This window comes from Schistocerca gregaria, chromosome 2 (genome assembly GCF_023897955.1).
Source record: "Schistocerca gregaria isolate iqSchGreg1 chromosome 2, iqSchGreg1.2, whole genome shotgun sequence".
Taxonomy (NCBI): Eukaryota; Metazoa; Arthropoda; class Insecta; order Orthoptera; family Acrididae; genus Schistocerca; species Schistocerca gregaria.
In genome coordinates this window covers 320,936,922-320,958,851 of record NC_064921.1, presented here as the reverse complement: position 1 = coordinate 320,958,851, position 21,930 = coordinate 320,936,922, and the positions used below count along the sequence as shown (strand labels likewise).

The window sequence follows — 21,930 nt, the reverse complement described above, 5'->3', positions numbered from 1 at the left end:
TGACCACATGGATGGGCCACGCTGGGAATTCGATATATCGTTATGAGCGGCACAGTGGCGACGTCTTTCCAGGTTTACTAAAGAAAGCGCCAGATTCCATGACTTGTCCAAGCTGAAACCGCTGTCTCTGTTAATCAAATTGTTCTCCAAACGAAATTCAAGTGCTTCTTTCCACCGTGTTTCAGAAGAATGTCGTCCACGTTAGAATTTCGTCATTTTCGTACAGCATATAGTGAACTGTGCCGATATGGCACTTTGTTGCGCCTATTTATTGGGTTGTCAGAGCTGTCACGATGTTCTGTGCGTCTTTCATGGACCGTGTGAGTTGTCTGCGCCACGTACGAAACGCCTTACTCCCAGGGGATCATATAAACGCCAGCACTCCGGAATGTCAAATCCTTTAGCGGAACCCAAGACTGCTGTTGTCTTCCGTAAACGGTGAAAAATCAGTTTCTCTTAGTGCTTCCTGAGCATACGTCCCATTTTTGACGACAACCTTCCTACATTTTGTAGGAAAGCCATTAATTTAATGTTTTCTCTGTCTTCTTCCATGCTTCTGTTGCCTACCGTAGGTTTTATTCGTAGCCCCTTAAGTATCTTCTGCGGATAATACCCTATACTTTAAAAAAAACTCTCTTTAAATGTAGAAGCTCGTGCTGCAGATTGCTCTTGTTAGCAATAATGTGTGAAAAGTGAGCCAAGGTTCTGACAACATTCATCGTCTGACAAGGATGGTGGCATCTTTTTGTAAGTAAATATAAATTCGTATGCGTAGTCTTCCAGTGAACTGCGTGTCCAAGGTGTAATCGTCTCCGCGACGAAGCAAGCAGTTGAAATTCGTTTGCAGAAGAATTTAATTAATTAGAGACAGCAGTTTCAGCTTGTACAAGACATGAAATCCGGCGCCTTTTTAAAGAACTTGTCAAGACGTACGCCTCTGGCGCTTGTGTATTTGCGGCTGCACGCGCAGTAACTCGGTCCGCAGTTTTAAAAGGACGGAGCAAGTGAAGTAGCATCAGACTTCCGCCTCAAGGTAAGGTTGGACTGTAAGTGTTCAACGCCGCTATTGACTGACGCTGTGACGTCAGTAAAGAACAACCTCAGCCTCGGAAACAGCGCTGTAAAACTTGGACCGCTTATTTACGTGATGTATCTGTAGAATGATTTAATTTCTTCTGAAATAATGAAATGAAAACAACTATTGTGCAACGTTGTGATAGAAGGTTACTGTTGTTGTTGTTGTTGTGGTCTTCAGTCCTGAGACTGGTTTGATGCAGCTCTCCATGCTGCTCTATCCTGCACAAGTTTCTTCATCTCCAAGTACCTACTGCAGCCTACATCCTTCTGAATCTGCTTAGTGTATTCATCTCTTGGTCTCCCTCTATGATTTTTACCCTCCACGCTACCCTCCAATACTAAATTGGTGATCCCTTGATGCCTCAGAACATGTCCTACCAACCGACCCCTTCTTCTGGTCAAGTTGTGCCACAAACTTCTCTTCTCCCCAATCCTATTCAATACTTCCTCATCAGTTATGTGATCTACCCATCTAATCTTCAGCATTCTTCTGTAACACCACATTTCGAAAGCTTCTATTCTCTTCTTGTCCAAACTACTTATCGGTCATGTTTCACTTCCATACATGGCTACACTCCAAACAAATACTTTCAGAAATGACTTCCTGCTATATTCTTTAAATTGTAGAGCTTTTAAACAGACACCAGTGACTTAAAAAATTCAAGCAACTATCACATCGAAAGGACCTGGTTTTCCCTGGGTGACCTTGAATACACCTCCTCAATTGCCTCAGATGTAACCTGACACCGAAAGTGTAACCTCATACCCCACTTGTCAGTGCCCTTGAGATAAATTTATTATTTTGGCCAGAACATACCAGGTGGTTATAACTATACTGTCAGTATTCCAAGTGCTGCAGTGTGGGCCGTATACATCGCAATATTCTAAAGACTAGCACGTTTGTTCTTAATCAGTGGGCTCGCAGAGTACACTGAAAGTCGATAGTCCCACTTTCTACCACTAGGTGAAAATATGGCGCTGTAAGCAGTCAGAACCTGATGCGGGTGCAGAAAAAGGAGAGGAACGATCAAACCCCTAATAGTGGTGGATCCGGCTCGCTTATTAGGATATGGTCACAAGTTACAACGTGTTCCATATGGTCTCTCGACTCAGAAAGATGCTGCATGAGTAGTAAGGCATGGGCCACAGTGGCTCGCAGCACAACAGGAGTAAACAGGATGTTATGTTGTCATATGTTATCCTTCAGATCAGGGAGAGTCCAGATATTCCCTGATAGACATTATGTTTCACATATCCCCACAACCAGAAGTCACATACATTTAGGTCATGGGATCTGGAAGGCCACACATCTTGAAATGGACTAGAGATGATACGGTCATTACCGAAGCTTTCTCGAACCAAATCTTTCACCTGGGAAGCAACATGTGGTGTCGCCCTATCTTGCATGACAATAGTGGTTGGACACCGTTGCTGTCTTGCAAATCACATGTTACACAATGAGATCCTTATAATGTGAATATGTTGCTAAAATCCTCACAGGCCCGTTAGATGTCATCTCCTCGAAGAACAATGGTCTGAGAATGAAGGAGCATGTGAAACCACAAAACACAATAATATAAGCTGAGTGCAGTATATGTTTCTGCACAACATATGGCAGACCAGGGCTCCATACGCGATAGTTATGCACATTTATGGTACCGTATAGAATAAGATGTGCTCATCTATCCTAAGAATATTCCCTTGCCACATGTAATTCATTTCCATGTGTCCAAAAAACGAAGGGCACAGTCACGGAGCTTCGTTTGATGCACATTCTGAATCTTGTAGAGATACCAGTGTAAAACGCGCCGCCCTATTTCTTGAACTGTTGACCAGAAGAGAGACAGTTCCATGATACACCTCAAGCACCGGCTGCAGAATTTGAGGCATGTGTTGCACACTTGGCTGTAGCTACAGCAGCTTCATCAGCAACTACCATGGGAATGAGCTGCCTCCCTCTCCCTGTTGCACAACGTAATTCATCTGTTACTTCAAATTTCTTTAGTACATTCTGACAAAGGACCTTTTTACAGCTCTTTCTGTCGGCGACATTTCCGTAATGCATCGCTGCTACAGCTGCTGTTCCGATAAAACAACTCTACCAGTAGAGCAAGGTCTTTCCTCTCAATAGCCATTGCGTTCGTACGGAAAACTTCAACCTTCGAAATCCTTTATACCAAAAGTCAATTCAAAAAGAAATTAACATGCCAAGCGACAGATAGCATATTGATGTCAAAACAGAATACGTTTTACATTCCGAATGCCTACAGCGCCATATTTTCAACTGGTGACAGAAAGTGGAATATACCTACGATGTTCTAGGGCCCTGTGATGTGTACAGCCCACACTGCAGCACTCGAAACGCCGTCAATTTAATTACAACCACCCATTATAGCGCATGAACTACTGACGTTCATGTTCGTCTGATTTGACAGCATTGGACTTTTTTCTCTGCGTATTGGCTTTAAGATACAGTCTACGCACAAGTTCCGATGGCCCAACAATGATATCGCCCTTCAGTCTGTCTACAAGTTCTTCCACCAGCCACTGCAAACGTTTATTGACGTAGACTATAAGCATTTCGAATACTTGCTGCTATAAATGAAATTTTAAGGAAATGCTGAAGACGTCATTCTTTTGTGATTTTTTTTGTCGTTGTTGGTGGTGATATAATCTGAAAAGTAAATGTGCATCTTAGCATTAAACTCATGAGACAAAGTTATTATTTGACAGTCTATATACAACGAAACCTCTCGTGAAGGCCACCGCTTTAAGATGACCCCGTTTCTAAACGACCATATTTTTAACTCACAGAAATAAACTTCGATAAGATCAATACTTCTTTATCCCCTTTCAGATGACCACTCATTTTCTCAAACAACGACCATTCTTTAACTAACAATGTCCTCCTCTTAAGACGACCACAAAGAATCATAGATGGAGGATTACAATACTGTATTACTGTAAGGTTTCTTGTCGACAATGTGAAACAACAATCTCTAAAATTTCTTTGTCATTTGTACTTCTAATAGCAGTTCTGGTTTCCCCTCTACAGCGAACAGTTATAGCTACTTCAAATAAAAGAATACTTGTGGTTCTTTCCATAGTTCAGCGAAATTTTATTGTTCTGTTATTAGAGAGAGTGAAAAACGAAAACCTCTGCCTCAATTAGCGAGTGAGTTTAATTACGGAAAAAGTCAAATACGGAACGTAATTGCATATCGCAGCAGGTACAGTACCAAATGGAAAGAAAATGCCAACAAAAATTCATAGAAAAGTTGGTGGCAAACATTTGAAGATGTTAAAAATGCTGTTTTGGTGTGATTTAATAGAGCACATACCAAAGATTGTATGTTAGTGGACCGATGCCATAAGAAGAAGCTCTTAAATTTGCTTCTGCTCTTAGATTTTCTAAATTCAATGCAAGCAACGGCTGGTTGCCGTTCTGATGTGGAACTTGTCAAGTGCACAAGAAATGCACGTATGATAATACTGACTTAAGGATTAATATTTATATTTTTACCCCATTACCTTAAATGGCACAAAATGCATATACTATATTTATAGATTTAATTATTCCTATTCAAGAATTCATCTATGGTATAGAAGGACTTATCAAGGACATATGATTTCAATTTATTTTTGAAGCTATTACTGCTGTTTGTCAGACATTTTATTTCATCTGGTAATTTGTCGAAATTTTTTATAGCACCATATTTTACCGCTTTCTGTTTAAAGGTAGGTTGAGTAAAGGATAGTGTAAGCTTATCTTTTTTCTGGTATTATAATCATGAATGTCACTGTTGTTTCTAAACTGGTCCATGTTGTTGAGAACAAATTTCATTAGTGAGTAAATGTACTGAGAGGCTGTTGTAATAATTCCCAATCTTTTAAAAAGATGTCTACAAGATGTGCGACTATGAACCCCACACATTATTCAAACCACTTTATTTTGAGCACTGTATGTGTGCCCAAATCATCACTGAATCACCGCCATGATTCACTTTTGGGACGTAAACTCGACTAGAAGTTAGAAACTGTGTGAAACAAGACTCATCCGAGCAAATGACATTCTTCCATTGATCCATAGTCTAGGTTTTATGGCTTCGGCACTGCATGTTCCTGTTAGGAGCATTTCCGTCCATTGGTGTTTTGTAATTCCAGCTCGTCTTGCAATTCCCAGCTTATGGAGCTCCCTTGTTTTAGTGCTAACAGGTACGAGGTGGGGTGATTGCGGTTGTATCTTGCATACTCCTGAGATGCAAAATTAAGGGCCGACTTGGAGCTGGAGAGGCGCCACAGAAAATTTTAATTTCCACTGTCTATACTTTTACAAATAAATTCATAATCTATACTTTTACAAATAAATTCATAAAACCTTGTCAGCATGACCAGCAGGATTCACTCTCATAGCAGTGGAAGTTCAAAATCATAATAAAATATTTTTTTACATGTGAATTTTTACTACTGTCTGCATTTGTTGCTATAGGTACACTTTTCTTCATAAGTAAGAGAGATTCTTCTATGAATTTTGCACAGCACAGAAACCATACTTACAGGTGTATGAAACTCTAGAATTTATTTAATTTATGAAAAAATGAATGATCTGTTACATTTTAAACTTCATGTTTAGAAAAAAGTCAAATTTTATAGTTAATTATCTCAATTTTTACTACAGTTTTTAATAGACGTGGAAAATTCTGGAGTTTTGCATTAAGGAGTTTGTATTTAGTAAGCACACAAAATTTGAAAGTAATAGGATATTTATTTTGGATGTTACATGTACCTAAGTACAGAAATTTGTGATTGAATTAATTGCCGTTAAAGTTGGTGCTTGTATTTGGCAGTCTTTTAGAACTGTCCAACATCATAAGTAGGTTTTTTTTCATTTTATAAATCAGTTTTCTTCCTTTTCACATTCCTATGATGCACTCTTCTTGATTATATCACCTCCAAAAATGATTTCTCTGCTTTCATTACATGCTCTCTGTCTACCGCATACAAATCTTTGATGCAGTTCACTCCGGGCTTAACTCCTATTTTCCCTAAAACATATTTTCTGCTTTGCACGCCATCATTAAAACATTAAACGACATCATAAACACCGATAGCAAGTGCATTTCTTCCCACAAGAATTGTTTTTGGCAATCTTTCCCATACAAATTGAGTTTTGGGTACCACCATGAAGACATTTCTTCAATGAGGTTTCATTTGCAAAGTCCCTGAATATAGGTTTGATGGCTTCCATTACAGCAATTGCTAGAGAATTCATGTGATGATATTCATCATCACCAGCAACTGGCCTTTGGTAGCCATGCCATGATTCACTTTCTTTTCGGCACAAGTTGTGGATAGGTTTATTGGCTGTAGATATTTTGTGGAAGTATAAGGCCCAAACTGGTTGCTTCATGTATTTCAAGTCCCCTGTGTGGCTTCTCATTGCCAAGCTATAATATGTCTGTAGCTTGTCACTTTCTACATCCGTCTCCCTCTCTCCCTTCTTTCCCTTCCCATCAGAAAATTTCTTTCCTGACGAATGTTGTCTCAGCCTTCTGAGTCTAGTGACAAGTCTTTGCTGTACATGTCTCACACATTCTATCTTCTGCACAATAGTCTCAGCTCCATATGGAGCACATTTTTGAACCTTTAGGAAAGTTTAACAATCACCATCACCAATGTACTTCACATATCGCAGGCCACGGGAGGCAACAGATCTGGTAAACAACCTGACAACTCCCTGCACTTCCATACCTACAATTGAGCCTTTATAGTTCATATTACATCCATGATCCGGAATCCCTTTCACACAACTATGACAAAATTTGCTCAACACTTCAATATCTAGTATTTCGCCAGTGTCAATAGACGTTGTTGTAACAACACCATTCGATGAAGTGCGTCATATTTTTTGCCAGGTACCATCGAAAGCGGCCACTATGTCCCAGTCACCATCATTTCCGATAATAGATTCTTCTGCAACACTTTTTATTGATGATTCTACAACTTCTTTAACAGGCCCAAGCAGTAAGCTGTATCTCTCAGGTTTCGCTGTAGGAGGTGGAGGATTCATCACAGCACTGTGTGTTCTTGTTGCCAATACAGCGCATGCCATATGCTACCCTCAAATTCACACCATAAACTTTGTTTACGATTTTAAATGTCATGCAAGACTTGTTGCATATCACAGGTAAGTTAGTAGCAAGGCCTTTCCTGGCACTCTCATCTTCTACCACAGGAACACATTTCACACCAAAGCAATGCTTGCAGATAACATTGTCCAATATTAAAACTGTGACAGTATGTTAACATCAACAATAGTATTACACTAACATTCATATTCAAAGACTACATTTTTATTAGCATCAAAAACATGTTTCCTTCTTGCAGCACTCGGCGGTGGTTTGTTTACCGGGTCTGAGAGGTTGCAGTCTTGAGCTACTGGTGTAACATTTATTGTAGCACTCTTTACTGTGTATCTGTTGCCCTGGTGACGTTTTTTACGGTTGAAGCAACGAATTCTACGCATATTGTGTGATAATATGCCACAAACGAACACAAAACAACACAGCCAAATGAAAATCGTTTCGAAATTCACAACACCACAGTGCAAGCCTTTCAAAACAGAGAACAAACACAATCAGCGATCACAACAAAAAATGGTTCAAATGGCTGTGAGCACTATGGGACTTAACTTCTAACTTCATCAGTTCCCTAGAACTTAGAACTACTTAAACCTAACTAACCTAAGGACATCACACACATCCATGCCCGAGGCAGGATACGAACCTGCGACCGTAGCGGTCGCGTGGTTCCAGACTGCAGCGCCTAGGACCGCTCAGCCACCGCGGCCGGCCGATCACAACAATTAACGTCGATAGCAGCAGAGATAGAATCCATATCAATAGTCCTTTGTTTCACGTATGACAATCTCTGGCGAAAATATAAACATTCGAATTCTACCGAGCGAAATACACTTATGTATGACAGAAGAATGCTGTGCAAAGGGGTGTGGCGCTGCATCTTGGTACCTGTAAGACCAAATAATGTGGCTTATAATTTCTCAAATATAAATATATAATGTGCGCTACAAAAAAGGGATGTTTTTGAAAAATCCAATCTTTTTAAATTTTTGACGTCCTACCCCCCTTAAAGTCCCCGTGATTGGAAAATGGAGTGACGCTCCCTATGCAATAATAAGAATTTATTTTTAAAAGGTAATGAAACAGTCGCACATGAGATAACCTCTTATTGAGTCTACATTTAACAGGGGTAGGCTCACCTTAAATAGTTAATAGTCATGCATGAAATACGCAGGTCAACCACCACATAAAACCACATTTTAGTTAAGATAGGATCTACATATTAAACGAAAATGCACGCTTATAAAATATTCTATTTATTTCAATAAACGAGCATTCAAGTGGGAAAACTTCATCAAGATAACAGTGAATGCAAAGGTAGCGAGCAGTTATGTTTAATTCCGATTTTGGTACCAATTTCAGGATTGCGTAATGACTATTGCCAATGGTAAAGTGAAGAGAGTATCAGAAAGTGCTAATGAAAGTGAACTCAGAAGAATAAATACCGTTCACAGATGCAAAGAGCAACCTGCAAATCAAACAGCTAAATGCGGTCATCAGTTACTGAAACGACTAACTCCATAAAGTTAGCAAATACCGCCCCCCCACCCCGTCGGCTATTCCATGGAAAAAGCTTTGGTGGCCGAATCCCACCATATAAACTTAACGGTACTCGACGGCATACGCGCCAGCTGTCAGTGGCAGTTAATAGCGTACTGGCTCCACCTTCGCGTGTGCGGCTCACGAGGCTGCAGTAAGACCGTCGTTGGTGGAGGCAGAAGGCAGAGATTAAAACAGAAATCGTATCTACTCTCTGAAGTTTTGGAAAAGTTCCAAGCCATCCACCGATGGTAATGAAACCGAGCGCCATCCAACCTCTGGCCAAGTTTTTCCGAGAATGCCATCAACGTTCCAGTGAAATTTCAGTATTCTTACAGACTGCCAGAGAGAATACTTTTTATTTATTTATTTATTTGGGGGATGGGGGTGGAGGGAGTCATGCGCAGAGGCTAACTGTACTTCTAAACAGGTTCCAGAGCAGCAATTAAGACGCTGTATCTTTGCCGTTCCCAAGGAAAACTTCTAACCACCTCTTTCGTTAAGTAAAGGAGACAATCCTCCAAGTAGGTATTGCGTCTTTGAATAAGCGCTTTCAAGCCACACGGCGCATTACCTCCTGGCGCATTAACATGGCCAGCTCCGAGTCAGGGGAAGGTTGAGGAAGGAGGCTGCATTGACCCTGAGGACCACATGAAGCTATACGTTTATGGCCATGGGGGAGGTCTCTCTCTCTCTCCTAGGCTGCTGGGCCGAATAAACGGAAAAATATGACTTCTTACAGACCGAAGTGAACAGTTAGTTCAATTTCTTGCTTGGTCATAGGCAATACGTGGAATTACTTATGCGTTTTGCAGGCAGTAGTACAAATAACGGCAAACTGCCTTGCCGCAGAGGTAATACCGATTCCCGTCAGATCACCGAAGGGGCTGTCGACTTGGCTAGCATTTGAATGGGTCGCCGTCTGGGTCTGCCGAGTGCTTTTGGAAATCGGGCTACACTCGGCCCTTGTGAGGCCAATTGAGGAGCTACTTGACTGAGGAGTAGTGGCACCTGTCACGAAAACTGACAACGGCCGGGACAGCAGTAAAAAACGGAAATGAGCGTATTGCGTCAGTGGCTGGGAGTTCCCAGGCGGGAGATTCGGCCGCCAAGTGCAAGTCTTATTGAGTACGACGCCACATTGGGCGACTTGCGCGTCGACAATGGGGATGAAATGATGATGAGGACAGCACAACACCCAGTCCCTGCAGGGAGAAAATCTCCCACCCCAACCCGGGCTCCAGTGCGTGGTATTCCAACGCGCTGGCCGTTCAGCTATTGGGGAGGCCTGGACAGCAGTGTCTTGACCACATGCCCCTCCGTATCCGCATCTGGTGACGCCTAAGGGCTGAGGATGACACGGCGGCCGGTAGGCACCGTTAGGACTCCAAGGCCTGTTCGGACCAGTTTTTTTTTTAATACAAATTACGAAAAGAACATCTCAGTTACCCATTCATTACGTTAATAGACCTGTGGAATACTATTACAGCATAAAAATAAAATATGTATGGTGGCGCTATATTAATTACACTACTTTATACAGGGCTCGTGGGTGCGACATTCATTTCTGCAGTGACTCTTATTTTTCGTCACAATCCTCTTCAATGACCGTCTGTCATGATCACTTAACAAACACTTTCGTCCGCGGTGTGACTCGGTGAATGATGTTTGTCGCTCTCCCTGTATGTGATATAAATCTTCGATACGGTGGCTCTTGAAACACCAAACACTTAGGCTACCTTGGTTACGGAAGCACCGACCATACGAGCGCCAATAGCTTGCCCATGTCTGTATTCAGCTAGCTCCAATAATACGCACTCACAGCTACGTTTAACACAGTTCTGTCCACGTCTGAGACTTGTAATATATAGTGGACCTTGCACAGGTGTCCTTCGTGGTACATTAGCGCAACCTACAGCCTGCGGTAGAATCTGCATTTTTGCTCAAGCATGCATTTGTCACAGTGTTTCCATATTCTTGTCCAGTCCAAGCATATTTACAAGTAGTCTTGTTCCAGGTTTGACCAATACTGTTTCATATAGGAACATGTGAAACTTTTCTTTAAAGCTTCCTATATATAATATTTATGTGCAGGATGAAACAGAACACCGACGAACTTTCAGATATGGTACTATAAGCCAAAACAAGGAAAAATCTCACTGAACGTGGTGTCGAAAATGCATACCTTAAGAGTCATGAGCACTTGTTCATCTTCTCTACCGTGAGAAAAACATTTTTTCTACAACAAAACCTCCATGAGTACTTTGCAAATCACAATTTAGTGCCAGGCAAAGGACTCATTTAACCACCTTCAAGCTTCGGTATTTCTCTACTGTTCCAGTCTCGAACAGCGGCCGGGGAGAACGAACACCCGAATATTTCAGTGCGAACTCTGATTATTCTATTACGATGATCATTTCTCCCTATACAAATGGGCATCAAGAAACATTTTCACATTCGGAGGAGGAGGTCAGTGATTGAAATTTCTTGAACAGATTTCGCCGCAATGAAAATCGCCTTTGTTTTAATGATGGGAACCGCAACTTGCCTGTCATAAATGTGACACTTTCTTCCCTACTTCGGGATAGTGCATAACGAGCTGTCCTTTTTTGAACTTTTTCGATGTCCTCCGTCAATCATACCTGGTAAGAATCTCAAACCGCTCAGCAGTACTCTAGAAGAAAACGGACAAACGTAGTGTATGCAGTCTCTGTTGCGGATTTGTTGCATCTCCTAAGAGTTTGCCAATAAAATGCTGTCTTTGGTTCGCCTTCCCCAAAACGCTACCTCTGTGATAGATCAAGTTTAAGTTATCGGTAACTGTAATCCCTAAGTATTTAGCTGAATTCCCAGCGTTTAGATTTGTGTGATTCATCGTGTAACCGAAATTTAGCATATTCCTTTCAATACTCATGTGGATGACTTCACACTTCTCATAATTTAAAATCGACTGCCAATATTCGAACCATCCAGATGTCTTGTCCACATCGTTCTGTAATTGTTTTGATCTTCTGATGACTCTAAGAGGCCGTACATGACAGCATCATCTGCAAATAGTGTAAGAGGGTTGCTCAGGTGTCTTCTAAATTATTTTTAGAGATTAGAAACAGCAGACCCCCATAAGACTTCATTGAGGAATGCCAGATATCACTCGCTGACTTTCCGTCAATTACTACGAACTGTGATCTTTCTGACAGGAAATGATGAATCTGGTCGCACAACTGTGATGATACAGCGTAAGCACGCAAATTGATTGGAAGTCCCTTGTGAGGAACAGTGTCAAAAGGCATCTGGAAGTATAGAAATATGGAATCAATTTGAGATCCACTTCATTACTTCTTTTGAATAAAGAGGTAGTTGTGTTTCACAGAAACGATATTTTCTGAATGCTTGTTGGCCATTTGTCAATAGGTCGTGGTAGTTCATAACGTTGAACACAGTATTCTTTCTAAAATCCTACAGAATCTACTGAATAAGTGCTCATAATAGTTTAGGAACGCGTTTTAGAGACCAAGTTTACTGACCATTTTTTTCTGTTTTATCCACACGTAATAGCGTGAAAGTTTGTCGGTGGCGGTGGAGTTCCTGTCCTTCTCGGTCCACCTGCTCCGCTCCTCTCACTGTTCATCTCCTCCTCCTCCTCCTCGCCCTCCTCCTCTTCCTCCCCCCTCTCTCTTCCATCACCTTCTCCCCCCTCTCTCTGTCCATCTTATCCTCCCTCCTTTCTGTCTAACAGCTCCTCCCCAATATCTTTGTCCATCTCTTCCTCCCTTCCCTCTGACTTCATTTCATTTACCTCCGTTTATCTCCTCCTCCCCTCTCTGTCCAACTACTCCTTCCCAACATTTCTGTCCATCTCCTCCCCCTCTCTCTGTCCATGTCTTCCTTCCCCATTCTTTGTGCAGCTTCTCCTACCCTTCTCTCTGTCCATCTCCTCCTCTCCCCTCTCTCTGTAAATTTCTCCCCCCCCCCCTTTTTCTCTCTGTCGACCTACTCCTCCTCCATATCTATCTCTTCCTTCTGCCTCTCTATCTATCTCCTCTTCGCCCTTCTCTCTCCATCACCTTCTTATCATTCCTAGCCCAACAGGATGTTGGCGGTTCCCAGTCCCACAGTATTTCTTTCCAGACAGTAAGTAACAAGTGTACCAAACTTGTTTGAAATTGAAACTAGACATTATGAGGACCTTTTGACCTGTGACTTTGCCCAGGTTCGCACATATATTTCATCCATCTTTAACATATTTTGCACATATCTGCAGACATATTTCATCAGTATCTCTAGCGAATTTCGCCCTGCTGTTTTCGTTTTCATGCAGCGCAACGTTTAAGGCGCCTGAACTATGTGTCGTTCAACAATATAATTTTGCAGATACATGCAGTGATTTATGTAGATACTGTAGGTGAAATGTGTTGCTATTAGAGTAAGTAGTAAAGAATAACTAAATTGTAACGTCTTGCTATATCTAGAAGCTTTACTGCAAGAACAGCAAAAATATTTCAAATTATTTGTAAAGTTCGTTGCAAGTCACTAAGTGTTTGCATCCTCAAATATTGGACGAATATAGTGTGACTATTTGTCGGTCGTAAGCTGCGCTCTTTGACAGGTAGACGGTCCTTACCACCACAGTGGCTCTTGCCAGATGGTAAGTGATATGGGTACCAAGTGTGGCTGAAATCTATCCAGTGTTTTAGGAGGAGAAACATACAGAGATACAACCATTCCAGTTATATTGTTATTATACAAGATCAAGTTATCAAAACGAGGATATCGTAAGTATTTGTACGCACAGGGGCATGTAATTTTGTTGTGCAGTTTAATACTCTTAAGTCTTGTGTCAACGAGATAAACAGATACATTGAAACAACTGTGTAATCATAGCATGTAAACTTTTACGGCCGGCATCTTCATTAATTAAACCTTCAGGGCTGAATTGCCGTGGTCATATGTAAAACTTCTTCTCCTTCCTGACGTTTCGTTGCCGGCTGCGGGCAACGTCTTCTGAGGTGAGTCGGCGACTGGCCGCTAGGCGCTGGTGGTCCCACTCGTCACGTGCTTTCGACTTTAAAACTATCTCTGGCTAGTGCCATCTCTCTCGATTACAGGTAATCGATTGTCACTTCGTTGGTACAAAGTCGACCGCCACACCTTCACTAGTTTAAATCCTTCTACTTTTCTATTAAAATTATTTCCGTGCTTGTAGATCTCTGTAGCTTCTCTATACATGTGAGTATAATAATATGAGTCCTAGCTATCACGTTTGTCTCACTAAATTTTATTTCGTGATCACCGTCTTTGAAAACGTGTTCCGCTACAGCTGATTTCTCAATCTGTCCCAGTCTGCAGTTCCTTTTGTGTTCCGTTAGGCGGGTATTAACACTCCTTTTAGTTGTTCCAATATAAACCATGCCACAGCTACACGGAATTTTATACACACCTGGGGAAGCTAAGGGGTGTCGTGCGTCTTTCACCGATCTTAAACTTTCACTAATTTTCTTGGTAGGTCGAAATATTGTCTCCATTTGAAACTTGGTCAAAACTTTACCAATACTGTCCGTGATGTTATGAATAAATCAAAGAAAATTTTTCCAGCAGACGGTTGTTGTTGTCGTGTATTTTGGGACACTTTTCTTCTAGGGTGGAGTGCTCGATCTATTTCCTTGTCAGTGTACCCATTTCTCTTGAAAGCTGTTCGGAATTGGCTTAATTCATCTTGCAAGTAAATTGGCTCACAGAAGATGTTGCCCGCAGCCGGCAACGAAACGTCAGGAAGGAGAAGTTTTATATATGGACCACGGCAATTCAACCCGGAAGTTTTAAATAATGAAACAACTGTGTTTTCAAAAATGTTCAAATGTGTGTGAAATCTTATGGGACTTAACTGCTAAGGTCATCAGTCCCTAAGCTTGCACACTACTTAGGCTAAATTATCCTTAGGACAAACACACACTCCCATGCCCGAAGGAGGACTCGAACCTCCGCCGGGACCAGCCGCACAGTCCATGACTGCAGCGCCAACTGTGTGTGTGTGTGTTTCTTTTCTTTTTTTAAACTGAAGGCATAATTAACTTTTAGTGACATTTGAGAGTACCTGAACACGGTTCAAATGGTTCTGAGCACTATGGGACTTAACATCTGAGGTCATCAGTCCCCTAGAACTTAGAACTACTTAAACCTAGCTAACCTAAGGACATCACACACAGCCATTGCCGAGGCAGGATTCGAACCTGCGACAGTAGCAGCAGCGCGGTTCCGGACTGAAGCGCCTAGAACCGCTCGGCCACCACGGCCGGCAGAGTGCCTGAAAAGACGAGTACAGTTATCAGCTCCAGTTAATGTTGGAAATGAAACTTTTCAAATATATCCAAGAAATATGATATGGAAAGGCGGCGAACCGGCTTTTGGCGTATAGACATTGCCTGATGGGATCCTCGCGCCAGCAAGAACATCAGCCTACGATAGTAACTTTCCGCGTCCGAACAGCCCTTGAAGGCCCATCGGTACCGACCGACAGCCGTGTCATCCTCAGCCCACCGGCGTCACGCGAGGCGTATATTGAGGGGCCTGTGGTCAGTACACTGCTCTCCCGCAGGAGTCGCTACTTCTCAGTCAAGCAGCTGCTCACTTGGCCTCACAAGGGCTGAGTGCATCCAGCTTGCCAACAGCGCTCGGCAGACAGCAAGGTAACCCATCAAGGAACGGCGCTTAACTTCGGCGATGTTACCACCGCGGCAAGGCTGTTGAGCTACGTTACTAACGTGAAACGTGTTTCTACATCTACATCTACATTATTACTCTGCAATTCACATTTAAGTGCTTGGCAGAAGGTTCATCGAACCACAATCATACTATCTCTCTACCATTCCACTCCCGAAAAGCGCGCGGGAAAAACACCTAACCTTTCTGTTCGAGTTCTGATTTCTCTTATTTTATTTTGATGATCATTGCTACCTGTGTAGGTTGGGCTCAACAAAATTCGGAAGAGAAAGCTGGTGACTGAAATTTCGTAAATAGATCGCGCCACGACGAAAAACGTCTTTGCTTTAATGACTTCCATCCCAACTCGCGTATCATATCTGCCACACTCTCTCCCCTATTACGTGATAATACAAAACGGGCTGCCCTTTTTTGCACCCTTTCGATCTCCTCCGTCAATCTCACCTGGTAAGGATCGCACACCGCGCAGCAATATTCTAACAGAGGGCGAACGAGTGTAGTGTAAGGTGTCTCTTTAGTGGACTTGTTGCATCTTCTAAGTATCCTGCCAATGAAACGCAACCTTCGGCTCGCCTTCCCCACAATATTGTCTATGTGGTCTTTCTAACTGAAGTTGTTCGTAATTTTAACACCCAGGTACTTAGTTGAATTGACAGCCTTGAGAACTGTACTATTTATCGAGTAATCGAATTCCAACGGATTTCTTTTGGAACTCATGTGGATCTCCTCACACTTTTCGTTATTTAGCGTCAACTGCCACCTGCCACACCATACAGCAATCTTTTCTAAATAGCTTTGCAACTGATACTGGTCTTCGGATGACCTTACTAGACGGTAAATTACAGCATCATCTGCGAACAACCTAAGAGAACTGCTCAGATTGTCACCCAGGTCATTTATATAGATCAGGAACAGCAGAGGTCCCAGGACGCTTCCCTGGGGAACACCTGCTATCACTTCAGTTTTACTTCTATGACTATGAACTGCGAACTTCCTGACGGGAAATCACGAATCCAGTCGCACAATTGAGACGATACCCCATAGGCAAGGCACTACTGTTCTCGACAACAACAGTAGTGAGTCGATCACAGTACCTTGAGGTAGGCTAGCGCTACTTTCCCTTATGGCGATGCCTCCCTGCTATACAGCACAAGGAGTGGTTATTAAGGCCCACTGAGTGTTAGCTGCCCCGGATGGAGACGTGCGAGATGGGGGCGGAGGAAGGCGCGAGATGGCTGTTGGGGCAGGTCGGCACCGCGTCGGCGGTATCTCAGCGGGAGATGTCGCCAACGGTGTGTGAGCGGCTGGCCGCGGGCGCCGCGGACCGAAATAACAGCAGTCAGACTCTGGCCGAGGCGCAGGCGTGAGCCGAGTGCCGTCTGCACCTGCAGCCGCGCACCCGTCACCAGGACACAAGTCTCCGTCACCGTCACCAGCACCCTCTGCTCGGTACTCTGCTTGTGCTGGCCGACCCCCAGCCTCGATCCCGCAGGTCGGATTTTTGCACTCGCCCGGTGCGCCAGACCGCTGTTGACGAGCCCTAAATCATTTTAGCTGCGCACCTGAGGAAAAAACAGCGCCTTACATACCACTACGACTACAAGAACTGCGGCGTGGGACTAAAGGTCAGGTAAGATACGGCCACATATCTGTCTCCGTCCTTCCTTCGCGAAGTATTCACCAGCGCCTTCAGCTGAAGTGCAGTTGCACAAGGATCCACCGCCTGCTGGGTAACGAATCGTGCCACACAAATGCCAGTCACCGCTGCACAATCCTGCCGAACTGCTGAAAACGAGAGGGTGCTACATCTGTTACGACCGATGTTTTCTCACTTTACGGCAACGCATCTGTCTCGACGCGCCTGACGAGATGTTCCGTTTGTAGAATCACGTCCGCCATGTGTATTCGCGTGCAGATCGCCTCGCTGAGAGCTGTGTGACGGGCTCTGATTGGTGTTACACGATTTCTTCACACGGGGCCAAAAAAACGGCCGGCGGCCATGTTTGCGAGCGTGACGTCAGCAGAACGCCGATGTAAAGAAGTTTTAAGAATAGTTTTTTCTACTACTGAACGGTTGTTCCTATCTCAGATACCAATAAAAAACGTGTACAGATAAGACATAACGAAATTATAAGCAATATTGTTTTAGAAACACAAAATACGGGCGTTAAGATAGCTTACATGTTGCTCGTTCTGTGGCGGGCTGCCATCTTGGAAAACTGTTTTAATATAATTTCGCCTACAACATATGTTGTTAATAGTTTGTATTTGTGAACTTCTGCTATGAACGAAATACTTCGCCGCTAATTACTATAAACAGTTTTCGTTTACTTGGATATAACTTTTCAGTCCTCTTTTTCACAAACATTTTACATACACTTTACGTAAAATAGAGAATTTTTTGCAACAAGTATTTAATTCTTGCCTTAGTTTATGAACGCTGAAATGTTTTTAGGTACACGTTCCGTCCAAAAACTACATGTTGTACCCTATAACTAATTAAGACAAAAATCTCTGGAAGTTGATGCATGCTGAAAAAAGTGTCTAATTTTAAACTCACGTGACGTATCACATAGCATGTTTCTTACTTTTTCTCTCTGTTTGATACATATCCTATCCAGAGAAAGTCACACTAGTTGCTGATGGTGTCAACTGTGTAGACAATAAAATCTTATTTGTATCAAATTTTCTATTTAAGAACAATTTGATCTGTTTTACTTATGAATTCAGGTTACTTAAGAACTCAGTATTGTGATATGTTTTCTCTCGACCTCTAATCTTCCTTTCAAAGAAGTAACCTCTATAACACTGTCGGATCCAGGGAAGTTTGTAACGTTATTCTCTCTAAGAATGATACTTCATAAACAGTGCCATTTATTGCTGTTAGAATTAATGAATCTTCTTATAATAAACTTTAACAGAAATTAATTCACCATATAGCCTGAATTTACGTTTCTATCGAAGAAAGAGTTGCCCATACAAGGGTTAAATTATCATCGCCAGTACACGGAACAGCTGGCACTGTTTTTCTTCACTGTGCGTACACACATATTGTGAACCCATTAATACAACATGCTTTCACCCTCTACTTGTTAACGAACTGGAGCCATTAATGAAATGTATCGCCAGTAACTTTTGCATTTAACCCTTTTATTATTCTTTTTTAGAATCGTGTCTGTGACTGTCACAGTTTAGTGAGTTTCTTGAGAATAAAATTTAAAATAACTGTCTGAACAATGACAACTATATACAGCTTCTGCCTTCAGTAATACCAAAGATAAACTTAAATTTTGAGTGAGACTTGAAATATTTATTATTCATACCCACATTGAAGGGTTGTTGAATAATCAGTGCTCTTTCTCTTAGGCCTATTCTGTGCACTTCATGGAGCTCCTTCCAGTCCCATATATCAATGTAAAATAAGAAAAAAAGAACTCTTTTGTACATTTTTTCATAATTATTTTGTCTTTGTGCAACTGTTCAGCATAAGTAAAGATGGATTATTTTATCATGTTCACATTTCTTGCCTATGACAAAAGTGAGAAGTAATTTTTCATGTTCCTTAGCTCAAATATATTTCTCCACTCATTTATTAGCATTGACTTCCCGCGATCAGTAAAAATAAAAGCACAGTACACAGCAGACTGCTATTAAGTTCTGGAAGTACTTGCACCTTAAATAATTCATGTATGAAAACATAAGAGCACTTAATGTGATAACTTCTTCATTTCCATATAAGGTGAAAATTGAGGAAAGTAGCTGATTTGTAGAGTAGTGAATGTCTAATACTCATACTGTGAAAGAAAAATGATAGAAGGATTACCCTCTGTTCTTCAAACTGAGCATGCCTTTAACTGGAAGGTACAGGTTTTTTATGTTAGATATTTATTACTTTCTTTGTTAGGAAGGTACACTATTGTTTTGAGTCAATTCCTTCAATTCCTAAGAGTCATCCAGTTGGCTTTGGTGTAACCTCCTCCGCGATAGCTAGAAGAATACAGCCATTTTTTTTTATTTGCTTTTCAGCCGGAAAAGATGCTCTGAAACGGCAATCAGAGCTAGAGGCTGTGAACTATATAGCAATACTGTGTGTATACCTGGTGTATCTGATCTATGAAGCAAAACTGTAAGTCAACATACACACAGAGATTGTGGCTGTGAAGATATGAGTATTAGAAAGATCTGTCGTAATATGGATTTGCATGGAAACATGGAAAAGAACTGTAATACACTAACTTTTGCTCCACCTTGTGCTATAGAGTACACCAACGCACACTGAGTATCTAAGATCCGCAGAGATCGATTGGAGCAAAACGCTCCCGAGCGCTTGGAAAATTGTGTTATTAACAGTGTGGGTCAGTCCTGGAGTTTAATGAATGAGCTACACAGACATAAACGACAGACGAATACCGTCATACAAACATACTAGAGGAAAGAGCGCGAACAGTTCCTGGTAAGCTTAGCGTAGCTAGGGAGGGCGCGGGGCAACGATCGAGAGTGTGTGTGTGAGAGAGAGAGAGTAAGCAAAAGAGCGAGAAGGGGATGAGGGAGGGGAAGTCTAAGTAGGTAAAAAGAGAAAGAGAGAGAGAGAGAGAGAGAGAGAGAGAGAGATAAGGATGAGAAGAAGGAGGCAGAGAGTAGAAAAGTCTAACACATAGCAGTTATTTAAGTATTTGTTGAATAAGTTTACCTCGAGTTAGTGAGAGAGAGAGATGGGGAGGGGGGGGGGGGGGACAGACAAACAAAGACTCTACATGCTGTCCTTTTTGTTATTAGGTATCGTTTTCGCAGTCGTAGTTGTACAACTAATATGTGTGATGTACCCTATTTTACAACTGTAATGAAAGTCGTATTTAGACCAAACGCCTTTCGCTTTAATTCCGTGGATCTACCGTGGCCACTACAACAATATGGATTTCCTTACAAATCTTTCTGCCAAGATTATAAAGTTCTCAAGTTTTAAATTACTACTATTAAGCTATTCATGTACAATTATTACTCACTAATTTTTTTCTGTTTCATTTCTAATCTTCTTCTACAGATCGGTATTCGATTTTAATTCACTGATCTTTCACTGACACTGAATTCGTTTCCGTTTTCATGTTGTATAGATCCACTTAACCTCGTACTAAACAATGTCTTTACATACCCATCGAGACAGATGACTGTTGACAAAAGAACCATTCTTCTCCAATGGGCAAAGAATTATATCTCTGGATGCAGTCAGTTAGTCAAAAGCGCCATAGATTGTTACGAACCGTAGAACTTAAACTAAGCACGGCACCCGCTGCAAAACCTTACATGTAAATCTCTCGTAAACTATGTTTACATGTGACACATCTTCCGGAACATGCAAGCGGAATTTCGGAAACCGTTTCTCGTTGTCCTGTTTACATGCTAAGGCCTCAAAAGGACTTGCTAGACCCGTTAAATATGGCGTCTGGAAAACAGCTGTTCTAGATTCTGATTTAGTCAGCACAATCGCTATTTCTCTTCAGTTAAATATTATATGTGTAGGAAGCTTCATGCTCAGTCCAATATTTCTACTTTTCCTTCATTCCGCCCATATTATCTGAAAATTTTTAAAAACGAGATGTAACCTGACAATCCAAGCACTATCTCAAAATCGTTTGTGCGTTTACATGGGAGCGAAAATCGATTATGGAATTGTAAAACCGACAGCTGTAACCGAATTACCAGAACCGATTTTGGCATGTTTACATGTCCAACCAGAAGGGGTACTGGGAAATCGGTTTACGAAATCCGGTTCTGGGAGCCCCACGTAAACAAACTCATAGATGGAGGGATATATACAAAGATGTTACTACGAAGCTACTCACTACACTTACAAAAACAAACACCGTCCGAATAGGTCATGAAGGTCCAACGGTACCGACCGGCCGCCGTATCATCCTCACCCTTAGGCGTCACAGGATGCGGATAAGGAAGGGCATGTGGTCAGCACCAGCACACCATTGTCAGTTTTCCTGTCTGGTGTCTTTACTTCTGAGTCAAGTAGCTCCTCAATTGACCTCACAAGGGCTGAGTGCTACATTCTTGTCAACAACACTGGCAGACCCGGACGGTAACCCATCCAAGCCTGACAGCGCTAACTTCGGCGATCTGAGGGGAACCGGCGTTACCATTGCGGCAAGGTTGTTGACGTTTACTACACTGACGGGAAAAAAAATCGCAACACCAAGAAGGAGTTGAGTGAACGAAAATTTCTGGGTGTGTTTCTCCATCTGACAGATGATCTCTATTTAAATTTCGCATAAGACGCATAGGACTGACGCTAGCACTGCCACTGTGAAGATGCAAATCAGGGTTGCTTTAAATACATGCTGTAACGCTCGTCAGCGTTAGTTACCTTTGAGATTGGACGTGGTGAGCTGATGTTAATCAAGATTGCGTTCAAGGTGACCAAGACGCCATTATCAACATCTCATTGACTTTG

The 21,930-nt window shown here is 42.0% G+C and overlaps 1 protein-coding gene across 1 annotated transcript in view; it reads left to right on the top strand.

Moving 5' to 3' along the window:
- Nucleotides 1-16,827: 16,827 nt before the first annotated feature.
- Nucleotides 16,828-21,930, top strand: part of LOC126336961 (homeobox protein Mohawk) — a 94,086-nt gene continuing 88,983 nt past the window's right edge. The window contains exon 1 of the mRNA XM_050001162.1: nt 16,828-17,103. The gene's annotated coding sequence lies outside the window, so the exon portion shown is untranslated. The remainder of the gene's footprint in view (nt 17,104-21,930) is intronic.